Source organism: Peromyscus leucopus, chromosome 7 (genome assembly GCF_004664715.2).
Source record: "Peromyscus leucopus breed LL Stock chromosome 7, UCI_PerLeu_2.1, whole genome shotgun sequence".
Lineage (NCBI taxonomy): Eukaryota > Metazoa > Chordata > Mammalia > Rodentia > Cricetidae > Peromyscus > Peromyscus leucopus.
In genome coordinates this window covers 92,924,677-92,943,220 of record NC_051069.1, presented here as the reverse complement: position 1 = coordinate 92,943,220, position 18,544 = coordinate 92,924,677, and the positions used below count along the sequence as shown (strand labels likewise).

At 41.7% G+C, this 18,544-nt stretch overlaps 1 protein-coding gene across 3 annotated transcripts in view; it reads left to right on the top strand.

The window, feature by feature from the left end:
- Positions 1–2,583: 2,583 nt before the first annotated feature.
- Dnajc13 (DnaJ heat shock protein family (Hsp40) member C13) overlaps positions 2,584–18,544 on the top strand; it is a 117,482-nt gene continuing 101,521 nt past the window's right edge. For 2 of the 3 annotated variants that reach the window (XM_028869901.2, XM_028869900.2), the window contains exon 1: positions 2,585–2,796. The gene's annotated coding sequence lies outside the window, so the exon portion shown is untranslated. Of the gene's footprint in view, positions 2,797–18,544 lie in introns of all 3 variants that reach the window. The other variant, XR_003734563.2, reaches the window with a different exon arrangement.

The window sequence follows — 18,544 nt, the reverse complement described above, 5'->3', positions numbered from 1 at the left end:
GGATACACTAGTGGGCAAAACACTCATACTATAAAATAAATAGGTCTAATCAAAATTTATTGATAAACTAAACTAAACCCACAGAACAGACAATGAGAAAGAAGAATGGAAAGTGCAAGGCTAGCCTGGGATACATACCAAGAAACCATGCCCAAGTGGCAAAAACAAGACAAAGCAAGTGGTGAAGAAACAAGAGACAGACACGGTTGTGTGGTAGAGCTCTCAGCGGTTATTTTGGGTCTGGACATGGATATGGTTAGAAAGGTCCCTTTAACAGCAGCAGGGGATTCAATAAACAGGGTGTGCCATGTGGATCTTTTAAGATCTTGATCCTCTCCCGTGTTGAATGTCAACTCAAAACACAGATAAAATTACGGCTGTCTAGAAAGCAGTGAGGTGTGTATTTTAAACGCTTTGAAATATTATATCACACAATTTGGACTGAAAATTTGATAGGTGTGCACTGTGAAAAAGTATTTGCAATCTTGGACTTTGAAAAAAGAAAGATAAATACAGAAAGAAAAGTCTGAAGGTCTACCTTGAATTTGACACCTTTCAAAAAGTTTAGGGGGTGGGGAAGAAGTAACTTAACAGGAGTCTAGGGAGAGTTGAGCCAAGTCCTACTTGCCCCGATTCTTGTCTCTAGTTCTAGCATCTTGAGAACAGCGACAGATTTATGTAAACCCACCTAAGAGAAATTAAGAAGTTGGACAGAGGCTGGGTCCATCCGTGAAAGATGGGTGAAAATGGAGGTAAGGATAGGAGAAGACGATGTTGTCCAGTGTACTGGCAGGTGCCGAAAGGCTCTGACACAGGTGAGGAACAGGACAAAAACGAAAAGCAAAACCAAACAAACCCCCAAACTGCCTGTGCAAGCCAAGACTTGTTGCAAGAATATGCGGCTTCTCAACTTCAAGCAGGCTCCAGAGGCAGGGAATTTTCCACTACAGGGGAGCGAGGCGGTTTATGTTACCTAAGCTCTTTTCTACTCTGAGAATCCATTTACTTGGTTCCAAATACTGAACAGAGAGGCAGTGTCGGGGTTTAGCTGTTTGATGGCCTTGGTGTTACACTCTCTGTGGCCAATCTTGGCTCAACCCTTAGGATGAAGCTTACCTTGAACTAGACACTTTGACTCTCTGGGTCAGCTTCCTCTACCAAATTGAAATAGTACAGCCCACATTATTTCCGGCAACTCTCTAAGTCACCGTAATATATAAAAGGCCATATAAGTACACACTTTTGTTTCCATGAGGGCTAAGAGAGCCCCTTAACTCTTGCCCTGTTTCTTTTTTCTTGTCCCTTCCCACTCTATTTCAGGTCCTGTCTTTACAAACTAGCTGTTCCTGGTTGCTCAAATGCACCTTATCTTACTGGCACAGGGTAGGAAAGCCTATCTAAGGAAAAACGCAATAGTCTCCACTAACAAGATGGGTCCATTGGTCAAGGAGCCAAGTCTGTAAAAAACGATTCTACGTATTTTTCACCCCATAACCGCCATCTATAAAACTAGCCAAGCACAGACTGGGTCCCTGAGAAATTACAATTCCAGAGTTGCTACACAAAAGGAATATTGAGCTCACCACAAGCCTTTAAACCTACAAGTTGCTTTAATTTTTTTTTCATAGAATCACTTTCTAAAGAGCATTCTGCACATCTCAGGTCTGAGATGAGGCAGACTTTCCTTAAACTATTGCTCATATATCCGACACAATTGCCATCCGAACCCTTATTTTATTCTGATACTCTCTCCATCTTCGGAATCCCTTTCTTTATACAGTTTCAGAGAGTTGCTATCTAGAGAGCAGAAGTTCTTGAGTCAACTACTTGAGCTCAAACACTAAGTCTACTTACCATGGGTGTACACCTCAATTTATCTGAACATGGAGGATAATCCCCATCTCAGACAGCTGAGGGCCAATTTCCCCTAAGTAAACCCCTGGCTCTGGGATCAGAGGGCAGTAACTGCAGCAGTGTTCCATGTCCAGCACTCCACCCGCAAAGGCCTTTGACCTCTGAGCCTTTGGTCTCCATCACCTCGCAGACCACCCCAAACTTAACGTCCTGCTCAGCTATGCATAGATCTGGGCGTGCCAACAGCAAGTAAAACCTTTAGGCTCCCAATGCAGCTAAACCAGAGATGTGCACTGAGGCTTCCAACGGCTTCGTGGATGCGCCAGGACACTGAGGTCTAGGACCGAGGGGCAGGAACGCTCCGGTTCAGAGTTACAATAGCCAGCGCCAGCCAGACACAGGCTGGGGGGCGTGGCTCCACGTGCGCACACCCGCTCCAGGGGGCGTGGCCTCCCGGGAGGCGCCAAGGGGCGTGGCCCTTCGCAACCCTCTTGGCCTAGCGATCTCTCGGCCCAGCCTTTCTCTCTGCGCACGCGTACTTCTCCAGAGGCGGGACGGCGGGCGGCGCGCACGCGGCGTTTCCCGGAAAGCGGCGAATGGGCCGCAGAGGGAGGGGCAATGCCCGCCCGAGGGCGGGGCGCAAGGCGGAAGCGCCGAGGTCAGCTGACTGGGTCTCGTGACGGCCGGGGCGGCGGCCACGCAGGCGCGTTGGTGTTCAGCGCTCTCAGCCTGGGCGAAGATGGCGGCGTCCAGAGCGAGCCTCTGAGAGGCGGAGGGAGGAGCGGAGGGGTGGGGGCCGCGGCGCAGGAGCCCGCGGCGACAGGCCCCGGCGGGGAAAAGGAAAGCGAGAGGGGAAGGGGCCGGCGGCGCCTCATCCCGCTCAGGACGTGGAGCCGGCGGCGGGCGGAGCTCGGGCTGGAGCGCCTCCAGCCTCCGGCGAAGGTAAAGCCGCCTCCGGCTCTCGGGTTCTGCGATGCCGCTTTCCACCTGCGGGGACCCAGGGGCTCCGGGCAGGGACCGCTGGGCGGGCGGTGTTCAGCTGCTGCGGCCCGAAGCTGCTAAAGCAAGCCGCAGCTCCTCCAGCCGCTGGGGTTCCTGCGCCGGGACCCTCCCCTCCCCCGGCTCTGAGTGACATTTGCCCGGGGCACTGCCCTGGCAGCCCCACCCCTCTCTCTGCCTGGTAGTCCTCTCTTCTCCCATCACTGTCCCTGTCCCCCTCTTCTCGGTAACTGGCCCTGACTCGACTCCACACCTCCTTCCCCTGTGGGCTCCGCCCTCGGGATTCCCTCCTGGATGCCGGCGCCTCCGGTTTCCTTGGGTCAGCGGTCCTCTTTTCTTTCTCTTGGGTCCCGCGTAGACTCGCCTTACTTTTCTTTCTTTTTCTTTCCTTTTTTTTCCTCAGCTCTGTTTCGATTTATTGGGAAAGGAGGAACAGCTGCTCTTCTCTTCTCCAGGCCCTTTATCAAGTTTCCCCCCAAGGCTTTTCCTTCATACAAAGTAGCCTGGCCTGTTCACTGTTGCCCGTGCTGGGTTGCTGTAATTTCACCTCTGAACGCGGCCTTTGGGGAAGGTGAAGCAGGACGTGGACGCTCAATGAAGTGGCTATTGAGACTACACCTGCGTGCCTTTTCCCAAAAAGCCCCCTGATGTAGGATACTAAATTAACCGCTCTTGTCTTGAAACCGTTTCCTTGATCACTTGGTGGAGGGATGATGTAAATAAAAGTCGCCCCCTTACATAGAGCTGAATTCCCAAAGGAATGATTTCTCACTTCCTGGATCTGCTTTTCCCTTTTATTCTACTCTGTGTAGTTTTTGTTTGTTTGTTTGTTTCTAGTTCTTTATTCTTTAACTTTGTTTAACTTACAGCATAAAACCCTTTTAATTTTCAAATACAATGTAAAACAATGTGTAAGCCCAAATATCGTAAATGGTGGCTTGGCTCTTCATATCATACTGCGTACAGGGACCATAAGTCCTACTTGAGAAAACATTGCGTTTATGCTTGCTTTAAAACAGGAAGTACAATAAAGGAGGAAAAGAGTCAGAGTTAAGAAATAAGGATGTAAAGACATTATGTCCTGGACCAATACAGCATTTCTATTCCCCTGAAAAGCTATGGATATTTTCTTTTTCTAATATGCCAGTAATACTCTAAATCATTCTAGTAAGCCTAGTTGCAAACAAATCAAGTTCCTCTTTTTTTTTTTTTTGCGGGGGGGGGTTTGTTGGGACAGGGTTTCTCTGTGTAGTCTTGGTTGTCCTGGAACTCGCTCTATAGATGGGGCTGGCCTTGAACTCACAGAGATCCACCTGCCTTTGCCTCCCAAATGCTGGAATTAAAGACTTGCACCACCACTGCCCAGCCAAATCAAGTTCTTAAGGTAAAAAATTACTAAAACATGAATGCCATTGGTAAAGGGTTATACAGTGGTGGAAAGCATGAATTATTTGCAAGAATTTGTCTTTATTACACATAACAGAGGATGGTTGCCCAGGTAGACATTAATAAACTGCTCTTCTTAAACGTCTAAGAAAGGCTACTAGTGGAATCTGGTTCCCAATAGATACTAAACTGGAGTTGAAATAAAAAGGGGCGTGTGCTACCTCAGTTGTCTCTACACAGGTGAACATGAGGTTTCTGTTGTGCAGACTTTCCCCTGCTTCTCTGAGGTACGAAGAGGGAGCAAGGTGGAAACAAGTTTGTGCCGCTAAATGGCAGGCAGCCCAGTTTTCTTTGTTGCTAAGGCTTTAGTCTAATGTCGGGCAGTGGTTAAGGTGCAGTTTTTAGTTTGTTAAGCTTTGTTTTAGTTTTCATGTATCAGGGTTTTGTTTTTTTGCACTTAAAATATTGTTTAATTTATTTGTGTGTTTGTGTTCATGTGCCATGGAGCATGTGTGGAGGTCCGAGGACAGCTTGTGTGAGTGCTTTTGCTCTTCTTTGTGTAGAACCTTGGGATTGAACTCAGGGAGTTAGCTGTGATGGCGGTCTCCATCATGTGGGACAGGAGGATTGAATGCAGGTTGTTAGGCTTGTGGAAGGCCTCTTTACCTGCTGAGCCTTCTTCATGGCCTGCAGTTGTTTTGAGATACAGTTTTTAGTGTTTCTCACCTTCATCGGCTTCACTAAAACCTTCTTCCTTTTTATATAAAATAATTGTTAACATGAATTTGCTCTCCTGAAATCATTTATACCATTCAGCTTTGATTCTGAGACTAAAAGATTTGCTTGCATCTTTACAGCAACAGAAAAAAAGTAGACTAACTTCAGGTAGATCACTTCAAAGACTGCTTAGAGAACTGAGGAGCTAGTAAAGCACTAGCACAGACTTTAAGAAGGAGTTGGAGAGGGAGGGTGAAAGCTAGGGGAGGACCTTTGGACAGTGGTTAAGAGTTCAGCTAGAAGAGCTGAAAAAGGATGAAAGCGAACGTGCCAACTTAGAACCTATTTATTATATACAAACTTCACTGGGTTTGCTTCTAGGAAACTGAGAGTCTGTTATTCAGAGCCAGTGGAGGGGAACAGCAGCAGAGCTTAGGGTCAAGAAATTGCTCTAAAGCTTTCTCTCCTTGGAATAACAAGGTTTAATATATGTGTGGGAGCCATATTACAAACACTACTAATATAGATCGACCTGTCTGTCTGTCTGCCTGTCTGTCTCTCTATTAAGAGTGCTTAGGGGAATATGGAGAAGGTGAGAATGTCTAGGGGAGGGGTCCTGAATGCCACACTATGGTTGAGGGTTAGTCAGGAGACTCAAGAAGGCCATATTCCTGACCCTGTGACATAATACAGGATTCAGACTGATTCTTAATCAGAACAGAGACTGCATCTCCGTCTCCTGCCACCGCACTAATATGGTTTGAATACATCACCATCTTTACAGAATACTGCAAGGAAAAACACAAGGTTACATGAAGCACAACACAAAGGTTAGACAGAGATTTCTCTAGTTAAATCACCTCCCACCACAGATATACATTATTCTGCAGAAGAGTGAGGCCTGTGGTGTCCTGAGGTTAACTGTTGTAAGGGTATAAACCCAGCTCAACTTCTAACTAGGTTAACATACCCTCTGCATTCATGACCTGACGAAGGGGATACTCATTTCTGATCATGAAATTATTCACCTTAGTTTCCACTACTGTATATGTGTCCAGCTTCCAGGGAAACAAGAAGCCTATGAAAAGCTAAGCCTATGAGAAAAAAGGAAGAAATTCCTAAGAGAGCAATTATCATAGCTACACTCAGATTGATGTAGGTAGATAGTGTTATCCAGCATGGAATTTCAAGTGACCGTTAATGACTGATGCAGAAAAATGGTCAAATGCTGGATGATTTGAGTAATTTCAATAACATAGGAACTGAAGGACCTGAAAAGAAGTACTGGAAATGAAAGCACAGTAAAGAGGTGCAGAATGCCTTTGGGCTTACCTGGTTGGTCACTGCTGAGGATAAAACGGCAAACCTCTATGTATGTCAGTAGAAAATATCATTCTGTGTCACTAAACCATTGAAGGAAAACACATCCAAAGATTTTGGAAATAGGGGCTGAAGAGATGGCTCAGTGGATAATAGAATTTGTTGCTTGTTTTGGAGACCTGACTTTGTTTCCCAGTACTCAGACTAGGTTACTCACAACCACCTGTAACTCCAGCTCCAGAGGATCCAGATCCCTCTTCTGGTCTCAGCATGGACCTACATCTGCTTGCAAATAGGCACACACACATACTTTAAAAAGAATAAAAATAAAATTTAAAAAGTTTGGATGGCTGGGCTGTGGTGGTGCACATCTTTATTCTCGGCACTCAGGAAGCAAAGGCAGGCAGATCTCTGTGGGTTCAAGGCTAGCCTGGGCTACAGAGTGAGTTCCAGGATAACCAACACCCCCCCCCCAAAAAAAAAAGTTTGGAAATAGCAACAGTTTTGTTTGTTTGTTTGTTTGTTTTTACTTTAATAGGCAAAACTTGAGTCTCTACAGAGAGAAAGAAAAGAAAAATTAAGTTTTAAAGTTCTGTAAGATTTTGTAATGGAAATTAGCAGTGTATTTCACTGTATCATGTAAAATTAGAAGGTTAGGCAATAATACAAAGGATGAGATACTGAAAATGCTCTGAAATATATTTTTCAAGGTAGAATGGTCAAAACTATTAGAGTTCTAGTGTGTATTTTAAACATATAATATGTAAGTATGTTATAAATATATACAATATATAAAGTATATATTATAAATATATATACTCAAAAAAAAAAAAACAAACCAAACAACAAAAGATAGCTCCATTAACTAATTTAATAGACAGAATTGACTTTCTGGCATATTGTATTAATTCATTATTATAAACAAATTCTCTAAGAAAATAGACCTAGTTATAAAACATAAAACTAAAAAAATTCTAGAGGACATCTGTTGGAACTTTAGTTTTTAGGGAGGATACCAAAAATGCCCATAAAAGAAAAAATATATATTTGGCCAACAAATGATACAAACATGCTGTACACTTAATAATCACACCTCTTTGGTAGCATATAAAGTCAAAAGGCATTTATGATAAAAATAGTTCTACTATAACAAGGCCATGTGCTTTCCTAAAAATCACTTTACTATGTAAAATTGAATAAAACTAGGAGTTATATGAAAAATAGGTTAAGATCACAGAATTGGGAAATTTTACAGTAACACATTTAAAGCAATGGGAACTTGGAAGCAGCACTGTTTGGCACTTTGTTAGTTGCTTATGGACATGAGCATTGGAAGGGGTCACAATGTATTGAGTTACTGTGAAGTTTTGAAAGGAGAAAATGTAATGAAATGGAATGTGAAGTTGTGTGGTGTACACGTGTGGTGTGCATGTACATGCTTTGAGAATTTTTAAGTAGCTCTAAATAGTTTTCTGCATTCATCTTATGTTTCCCAGTGATTTTTGAAATAGCACATCAGCAGATGTGCATTTGGAATCATACTCCTCCCAAGTGCTGAGTATATGCTAGGCAGACACCGTACCTCTGAACTGTGGCCTCAGCCCAGTGTACCAGCCATGTTGGAATAGATTAATAATAAATTATCAAAATAGCATTGTAGCAGAAATGACTTTATGCATTTCAATATACAAATAAGTATGACCACATCACAGTAAGCAGTGAAATTGTCAGAGATGGGCACCTTTGCATAGAATCAGTTTGGAACAGAAACATGGATGGGTACAAGTTTGTCATCTTGGTGACTCAAATACCACAAGTGGAATTGCTTTTAGCATTGTTTCCTGAACTGAACAAGGTAAATATAATTTCTCAATTTATGGTAGCTGTAGTGTTGGAAAATTGGTGTACATTAAGCCCTGTAGAATTTATTTTGTGATTTATATTTAAATTGAATTAGGTTATGAGGCTAGTTCATTATAAATAGGTTTTCCTCTATGCAAATGAGCACTTGGACATTAAGGACAGGTTTTTAAGCCTGTGTGTGTCTGTGTCTGTGCACTTAACTGGAAGTCCCACTGAAGGCCAGAGAGAGTGCTGGATCCCCTGGATTTGGAGTTTCAGGCTGTTGTGAGTCCCTTGATGTGGATGTGTGGAATTGAACTCAGTAAGGTCTTCTAGATGATCAGTTCATGCTCTTAACCACTGAGCTATTTCTCCAGCCCCTAGTTGAGAATTTTAATCAGTATTTTTAACACATTTTCCTTCTGGAGCAAAGTACTTTTGCTGAGTGCATGCCAGTCCATAATCCCTCTTGTTATAGAAACTGATTCATAGTCATGGGAACTTCCCAGAGAGTCACTGATTTAGGGAATATCCTTTTAGCAACTAGCTGAAGCCAGGACATGGTTAAGGTGCTCTTCAGTGACTTAAGACAGAATTACCTGTGGAAAGGTGCATCCAGTGTGGCATACTTACTCTCAGTTATATCCATGTGCTCCTTATTCAACAGTCTGCATACTGTACTTATGGGACTGCTTATGAAGAAACATGTTTTCTAAAACATGATCAGAAGCAGTGTTTTGTCATGTTTCTCGTAGACCATTCCACCTGAGTAGCTCATGTATTTAGCCAATGTCCTGAGGATTGGTTTGCACTTGACTAACAGGAAAAAAACAAAACACCTAAAGCCGTTTGCAGTAATTACCCTCATGCTCTGCCTTTAACTGTAGTTATCAGAACTTAAACAACTAGTAAGGTTTTATATGGACTAGGCTTTCTCTAATAGATCTAAAATTCTATACCAGCTTTACTGAATTGTTAGACTTTTACAGGCATTTCTGATTTGTGTTCCTATGGTATTTTTGCTGTAGAATTCCTCTCCCTCAAACTTGTAGTCACGATTCAGAATGTATTTTGAGTATTTGTCAAATCTTAGAGCAGATAAGCTTCATTTCCCCCAAACCTTTAAGTCACTGGATTTATTTTTTAAAGTGGAATAGTCCTCTTTAAAGATAATATAGAAAGTGTTCTGTAGGTTATAAACTCTGTGGGAGAGGTAGAAATAATATAGGCATTTCAGAAAGAACAAACTTGAAAGCTGTTACTGTTTCTTAGTATTGGGTGGGAGAGAAATTTTTGCCACATAAACTCCCCGTGTTTTAGTAGTATTTCTTAGGTATGGGTACTGACTGTAAAACATAACTCAAACTATGTGTGCTGCAGGATGAAAGGGAAAACAAGTTAAAACAGCCACTAAAGATCTCTGTCGCCAACTAGGGCCTCCTTACCATGGCAGAGGTAAACTTTGAAGTGCCTGCTAACTGAACTAAAGAAGAGCTTGCTCCTCCAGAGTGTGTTGTTCTGGCAAAAGCCAGATTCTGCTTTGAGATCCAGTGAAATAGAACTGAGGTCTAGAAAGCCTGAGAAATATGTCGGAACTAGAATACATAAACGATCAGCAGCACAGATTTTAAAAGAATGGAACACATTTCTGAAAAGATGAATATTCTTTCAAATGGAATAAATTTTTCAGTTTTGTAAAGGGCAAAGTCACAATACATTTTCCATGAAAAATTTAGTTTTTCAAATAATGGGTAAATATATCTAGAAATGAAAACTTTTCTCAGATGGAATCAACATATGTATGATTAAAATAGGATAGATGGCTCAGTTGGAATCAACATATGCGTGATTAAAATAGATCTCTTTCAGCTCAGCATTTGATTTATGTTGCTAAATAGGAAAGACAATAAAATTAACTGCTGTGGTGAGGTTGGGAGGTAGCTCAGCACAGCATAAGATCCCAAGTTCGGTTCCCAGAACCCATTTCAGAAAGCCAGGCGTGGTAGTACCCATAATCTCAGTACTGGGGAGGTGGGTACAAGTGGATCCCTGGGCTCACTCACAGACTAGCTTAGAGTAACGTGTGTCCAGGCCACTGAGAAACCTTGTCTCCAAAAAAAACAAAACAAAACCCACTTCCTAATGAACACTTCTGGAGATTGGCCTTGGTCTCTACACACATGCATTTGCACACCTGCATACACAAATAACTGCTGTGGTACATATGTACAGTACTCCCCCATTGAGACTAAGAGTGTGCTTTCAGATTTAGGGGTTGCATTCTAATATATCTTCCCTCCTTTTGTTTCATGAAGAAATTCCTAATTATTTTGACTTTTTAAGAAAGAATGGAGCAGAACTGAGATTATTAATACTGATGTCACAAATAATACAATAGCACACTGTAACTTCTGGACAGTTATTGGGGTATATGATTATCAGTCGAACATAGATGTTACTGTTTGCTTCCCTAATCTGTGACAGCATTTTTCTCTAGGGGATCAAGCTCTTCAAGTTATGGGGTGAAACCATAGTGATCTGTTTTTTGCTATTTTAAGGTTATTGTGGGTATTATACACATTGCACACACTGATTTGTTCTTTCTGAAGAAAACATTTTAACTTGGACATAGGCATACATTAAAATGAATCAAGAGTTAAAAAAAAAAAAAAAAAAGTGACCTGAGTGCAGTACTTTATGTTCTGGCTGTGGAGGTGACTTGAGACTGGAGGGTCACCTGATTCTAACTTAAGAGTTTGAAGGCACTGAGGTAACTTAATGAGACCCTGACTAAGAACAAAAACAAAACATAGCAGGGTTAAAGTTCAGGTGGCAGGTTTCCCCAGAGATAGCACATTTTATCTGAAACAGTTTAGATGCAGCTTTTTAATCTGGGTAAAGCCTTTTTTAACCCTTTGTTTGAAACAGTACTAAGCTAGTAATATAACTTATATAGATTTCAAATCTGGTTGTGAAAATTAGATTTCTAAGAAGCCAGTGTAAAGGATTCTCCTTTAGTTAATTGCTGCCTTGGTGGTGGATCCCATGAGATAAGCTGCTGTGACTGTCTGCCACGTGAGATGTGCTTGCACAGGGAACGTTGAACAGTGACTCCAGTGGAGGAAAGTGTCTCTTTGGGAAAGTAAAGCATGCTCGCAGGTTTTCCCCAGCATTTTGTAGACATGTCACTGTTGGCCAAGTCGGAAGAACTTTCTGTCGGACACACCTCCTTCTGGCATGTTGAGGTTAACATCTTATTGTCATTGCTTTATCACAGTTCTGTCTTTCTATCCATATGTCTCTCCATCTTAATTTTTCATGCATTTCAGAACAAACTCAAGCTTTAATTCATTACCTGAGAGAAAATTCTGTACTTAGATTACATAGATTCAAAAGAGGAAAAAATAGTCTCTTCCTAATCATTCCAAATTGTCCTATTTATATATATAAGAATTACTTTCAGATGGTTGTGGAAAATGTATGCTTTTAACAGATGAAAAACCTTACTCCAATTCCTGTGTTCATTAATTTTATTTTGTAGTGTTTTCATTCATCCTTAGCTATTGAGTCCTTTGAAATTATTTAACACAAGCAGGCATGTGTGCATGCAACCTTTTCCACTTAACAATCTGGTTGTAGTCTGCCTCAGGCTATGCCTGTGTTAGTCGCTTCAACCTGAGTTTATTTAGTGTCAGCTTGATGTAGGGCTCTGCTCACTAGACTCAGCTTCTGATCTTTCTCTCTGTCTCCCTGTCTTTGTGTGTGTGTGTTTCAAGTCAAAGTCGTGTATGGCCTCCATACCATTGTAATTTTATTCATAAATGATTGTAAATGGGTGCCAGCATTCATTACCAGTAATAAGTTAAAATGCATGACTGTTATTTGAACGCACAAAATGTGGAATTCATTGAAGAGTGAATCCAGCCAAAACACGTGACAGTTGAACCTAGGGCATGCGCTGTCCCTGAGGACAGCCCAAACCCTTTTTATTTTGTATTGTTTTAAGGCAGGGTCTTGCTATTCATCTTTACTTACTTAAATTCATTCTCCTGCTTTAGTCTCCCAAATTTCAGGATTATAAACATTCACCACCATGCCTGCCGAGCCTGAATTTTAATTTGACTTTTTAACCTTTATTGCATTTCTATCAAAAGAATAACCTGAGATGTTGCAAAGGAGTTGTAGTAGTGATATGCCAGGCTATAGAGTAAAAACCATTGAAGCTGACCTGTCAGCCAGTGGAGATACCTTCAGCATAATTTAGTTACAGGGAGCATGCAAATAAGCTCTTCCCTCATCAAAACCAAGTGTAAATCTTGGGATTTGAAATGGGCCTTTTTTTTTTTTTTTTTAATTATTGGTCTGAGGCCTTGAACTGGGAACGAATTCTGAGCTCACTGTGCCCTTTCCCCAAGTCAGTCAGTGTGGGTAGAAGTAGATAGCCTACCCCAAGGCCCTCAGCCTGTTTCTTCTGTAATGTCCTGTCTACCTAAAATGGGACATTCTTTCAGGAATGAATTCAGCTGGTAGTTTTTGTTTCATTTTGTTTTTTGTTGTTGTTTTGGTTTTGGTTTTTTGAGACAGGGTTTCCCTGTGTAGCCCTGGCTGTACTGGAACTCATTCTGTAGACCAGGCTGGTTTCAAACTTGGGAGACAGAGATCCTCCTGCCTCTGTCTCCTGAGTGCTGGGATTGAAAGTGTGAGCCATCACTGCCTGGCCTTAGCTGATAGTTTTAGCAAGTGACTACCCAGTGGGTGAAGGCTGGCAAGACAGGCTCCCATTCTCCTCTTTATCATCCTTTTAAGCTGGGCAGTTATTTATAGCATGTTTTCTCACTGACATTACCTGCTCGATGCTTCAGCCTGTCTATACCAGGAATTCTGCAGTTTCCTCATGAATAATAAAGAATAATGGCTGCTTACATGTTCCTACATATTCACAATTATATATAAACTCCTTAAAAATAGAGAATATTAAAAATAAGGAAGAGATAATGAGTGGACATTAAATTTATTCATGAAATTCTTTTTTTCCTCAAAAGTTCACAAGTAGGTAAGTAAAAATTGTGAATGCTGATCAAGTCAAGAGAACCCAGTACTTTTGAAGTTAGAAATTCTAGGTGACACACAGTGATTCATTCCTTCATCCATTGGGAATAGGTTCCCAGATATCCATGAATTGTAAACCAGCTGCTAGTACTGAACTCTCTCTGCTGTGTTTTTCCTATGCAGACACACACATATGCACAATACCTTTCATATCTCAACCAATCACTTATCAGTGTGACCATGGCTTTTGACATTGATATGACAGCAAAAACTCATGATTTTTCCTTCATAGTCCCCGGCTGAAAGGTTTCTTTTCACCATGGGCATTAGCATCCTTAGCTTGCATGTTTCCTTTTCTTATTGAAAACATTACCTTTTCACTAGAGGGAGCTCACCATGCATGTCCACATTGCCAGCATCCCTACTCCTGGGTATTGGGTCCATTGTGAAGTAAAATAAGGGATATCTAACAGCACACTGCCACACCATGACAAGCAGTCTGATTATCTTTAGCTGGAAAGGATTAAATACCTGTATGAAGTAACTTTTGAAACTACAAATTCAAACAGAGGTGTCTCCCAAGTTCGAAACCAGCCTGGTCTACAGAGTGAGTTCCAGCACAGCCAGGGTTACACAGGGAAACCCTGTCTCAAAAAACCAAAACCAAAACAACAACAAAAAACAAAATGAAACAAAATTTATCAGCTAAATTCATTCCTGAAAGAATGTCCCATTTTAGGTAGACAGGACGTTACAGAAGAAACAGGCTTGAGGACTTTGGGGTAGGCCCTCAAACTCAGAGATCTGTCTGCTTCTTGAGTAGCAGAGGCTACCAGGTAACTAATGTCCTCAGCATGCACAACAGGGCAGAAGGGGTTAGGAGATCTCATCACATGACTGAGACAGTGTACAATTTAAAACTTGTAAATTGTTTGTTTCTGAAATTTTCTACTTAGCATTTTCAGACCATAGTTAACTAAGGTACTTCACACAGCAGATAGGTGGAGTTGTTCTACATGGGATTGTAGAAGGTTAGTAATGCGTACAGATGCCAGTAGATACTTGGAGATAAAAGAGAAATAGAAATGGAGGGAAGATGCTGGGTGTGTGTGTGTGTGTGTGTGCATGTCTTTAATCCCAGCACTTGGGAGGCAATTGCAGAGACCCAGCAGGTGGATCTCTATGAGTTTGAGGCCAGCCTGGTCTACAGAGCAAGTTCCAGGATAGCCAGAGCTGTTACATAGAGAAAATCCTGTCTTGAAAAACAGAAACAAACAAAAATGCACAAAAGAACTTGTGTATCTTGAGTGGTGTATTTAAAGCCTGATAGTTGCTAGTTAATATTCCCAAGTCTTTGTTCTGAGTTCAGTACCTAGTTGAGTTGTCTCCTTTAGTCCATACCACCTTTGGGACAAGTATTCATCCCTATTTTATAGATGGCTGTAACTCAGAGAAACTAAGAAATGTGTTCAAGGTCTCGCAGCCAGTGAGTGATAGCTACTATGTCTACCTTTGGCAGTAAGTAGTACTTCTTTAAGTTTACCATCCTTACCTTGGTGATAGATATGTGCTGATGTAGTGCTGAGTACACGGACCAGCAGCTCTGGGATCGGTGCCACAGCTGCAAGGTCTTCCCAGGCAAATCACCTGACCACAGTGCTCCAAGCATCTCCAACTCACTGCCACTCATTTTCTGTGGTTCGTTTGAAGTTTTTCCAGTTCTCCCCCTGAATGGTACACAGTCAACACAACCTCTTCACTTCTCTTCCTAAAGCCTGGACTGGAACTAAATAGGTTGCCCAAGGTAGCCTCATTTATGGTGATCCTCCTGCTCAACTTCCTAGGTGCTGGTATTATACACATGTGCTACCATACCTGGTTGTATTTCTTGTGTTTTTCTGCTTTTTGTGAATTGATAGTGTTGCATTTTGTGAGTTCTTTGTTTAGAAGTATGATCATAGTCTGAAAGAGTTAATATAGTTTTCAGGCTACCTGTTACTCATTGGATAAGGTGTCTTAAAAAAAAAATACCAGAAATTTTCTTGAGAGTATAAATAAACTTGAAAATTTAGAAAGGTTAATGTCACCCTGCTGAGAAGTGGGTCCCAGCCTCAGACCTCAGTTAGCCTGGTAATTTTTAAAAGGCTCAAAGTTAGTTAACATACTCTTTTTTTCTGAAATCTCCTCAAAGAGTACCTGAAGTCATGCATGGATAGATTGTTGTCACATGTTTGTTTGGAACACTGCAAAAAGTTCAAAGGGTAGCTATCTGTAGGTGGAAGTGCTCCGTGGCTTTACTCATATGTGGTAGAATAGTGCAGCTTTGGAGTCTTTGTCCTGTGTTCACTGTGCTTGAATTTGTAGTTTCAAAGGTTACTTCATACAGGTATTTAATCCTTTCCAGCTAAAGATAATTGAAGTAAGTTTTGAATTAGCCCAGGAATATGCTGTCAACTGATGCTTGAGTAATGGCACGGCTGAGGTTGAGGGAATATAGGAAGGCTTGCATTAAGTATATAGAGTGCAGAGTTAAGCAGACTGGACCAGAGCCTGATCCAACCATTTAATTAGCTGTGTAACCTTAGCATGGAATTGAACTTCTCTAATTCAGTTTTCTTGTCAACAAAATGGGAACCATCAGAGCAACAGAATTTCATAAATGTGTGGTAGATGCCTAGCCTAGTCACTAACAACTGAGTACTTGGTAAGAGTTACTGTGTAATTAATTTTATCTCATTGTAAGGTGACTTGACTACTTGGGACCCTGTCTCCTCCCTGCTTATTATACAGACATACTCACCGAGTATACCATGACCAAAGGGCAAGCCTTTCATGCCAAGGAGCAGTTCCCTTCCATAAAGAGCACCTTTGCTTTGTTGGCTTTGCAGACACTTCAGCAGCAGTAGCAGTTGTTGCCTCCTAAAATATTGCCCAGAAAATGATGAGCTATTGTGAAACTAACTTTTAGATTTATTTATTTTTATGTGTTTTTGGTTTTATTTTATGTTTTTGGTGCCTATGGAGGTCAAAAGAGGTCATTGGAACCCCTGGAGCTGGAGTTACAGATGGTTGTGACTACAATGTGGATGCTGGGAATTGAACCTAGGTCCTCTTCAAGAACAAGTATTCTGAACCTCTGAACCATCTTTCTAGTCCCAGATATAGGAATCTTGATGTGTAAGATTCAAGTACTTCCTTAGTCCTCTTTGTTTTCTGCCAGCAGGCTAATCTGTATCAGGAATGGAGTTTCCCTTTAATGAGCAATCCTGGTAGCCTGGTTTTTATTTTTTGTTTTTGTTTTTTTAATTAAGAAATTTTCTGCTCGCTCCACATACCATCCACAGACCCCCTCCTCCCTCCTCCCATCCCCCAGCCCTTTTGTTTTTATAGCATGTAGTAGACCTTCTGTCTGTCCTCGCCTTAGAATTCTCCCAGTATGTTTTCATCCTTCTGTGAATGGTATGGACCAGCCTGGGTCTGAATCATTCCCCCATGTCAGTGACACTCATGAGTTCATTCTTGAGATGCTTTCTGTAAGAATTCATAAATCTCTATTGTCATTAATTGCAAAATTATTTTGCCTTGGTTTCCTGGTGGATTTGTTAGGGAGCATGTCTTTTCCTTATGGCTCATGCCCTAATTCTATGTAGCCCAGGCTGGTCTCTTGTTATCCTCTAGCTTCAACCACCCACGTGCTGGGATTCCCAGTGTGTGTCTGCAGTCAGGCCTTATAATTCTCTGCTTTTTTACTTCATAGTCCTTAGTGTTATCAACTCGTTTCTCTTCAAAAGCATGTTTCTTCCTTTCAGTTTTTCTGAGATAGAGCTTTGGTATAGACTCAGTCACTCTGTTTCCTTCAGTGTGAACCAAGAATCCAAACCCCATTCTTCAATGTCAGCCATTCAATTTTCTGTCCATCTTTCTCTTTATCATTCTAATCTTTATTTGTGGTATAGATGAGGGGAAGCTATACTATATGTGTAGTTTAAGTTATTATTATTTTTTAAATCTTTAGAGATATCTCAGTTTCTTTTCAACAGTAATTACTGCAAATGATTAAGAAGGAAGGGATGTTGATGGGTTCAATAAATCTTGGCTGGCTCTTCGAGTTATATCAAATGCAAAATACAGAAATCAAGTGCCACAGCCACTCAAACAAAAGTCACACCAACTCAAGCAAAGGGTCGCATCTACTTTAGCAAAGGGTCACGCTCATCAAAACAAAGAGTCACACCCATTCATAGTGTCACACCATCTCAAGCAAAGTATCACACCAACTCAAAGCAAAGGGTCACACAAGCTGACCAGACTGCATTTGCTTGATACTCACCAGTAGGAAAATGCACGTTAACTGTAAGATAAATTTCTTCTTCCTGATAATTAATAAATATTCAAAAATTGGTGTTCTTCTATTCCTTAGAGCATGAATCCAGAATTTCTGAAGGTTTGACAGATCCTTGCTTGGACTGCCCCTGTTAGAGCATCAGGCTTTAAGTGGTCATTAGAACTGCCCACAGGATTGCCACATTACATTCGCTCATGCAGATAGATGCTTTGTCCAGTGCAACTGTTTTGTGTCAGTCGCTCGTAGACTCCAGAGACATGTTGGTGAGCTAATAGGATTAGATAGATAACAGACTTTGCTTCAGACTATGAAGAGTGCTGTGGGGAAAGCAGGGACTAACAGAGGAGAAGTGCAGAAAGAGGAGGCTGGTAACAGTCTAAAACAGCATGGCTAGGTAGGTCTTACTGTCAACGTGAGAGAGCATGGATTGGAAGGAGAGGATGGTGCAGCTGCAGACTCTGGGGGAAGAGCATTCTGTGTAGAGGGTCAAAACTCAGTAGGTGGTGCTTTAACAATCAAGAGGAGGAAAGAAGGTCTCTTTGCCCCTCCAGTGTATGCTCACGGAAATGAAGACATTCCCACAACAGGTCACACACACCTGTCATAGCAGTGTCTCATATAATAATCAGAAGGTAGAAACAACACAAGTGTCCCTTGGCGGATAAAAGAACAAACTACTTGTGCACACAGTGGAACATCATTTGGCAAGGTTCCGTTATAGGTGGAGACAGTGACAGAAAGTCTGTTTCTCACTGCCACGTGCTGGGGGAGGACATCCAAGGTGTGACTGTCAGTGAGATCTGTTTGGGTTGTTTGTTTGTTTGTTTGTTTGTGACAAGATCTTACCATGTCACCTTGGCTGGTTTGGAACTCGACTGTGTAGACCAGGCTGGCCTCAAACTCAGAGATCTGTCTGCTTCTTGAGTGTTTAGATTTAAGGTGTGTACTACTATGTCCAGTGACAGCTGGTTTCTTGTTGGGGTGATAAAAAGGATCTTGAGTTGGTGATGGCTGTGGAAGGTTTATGAGTAG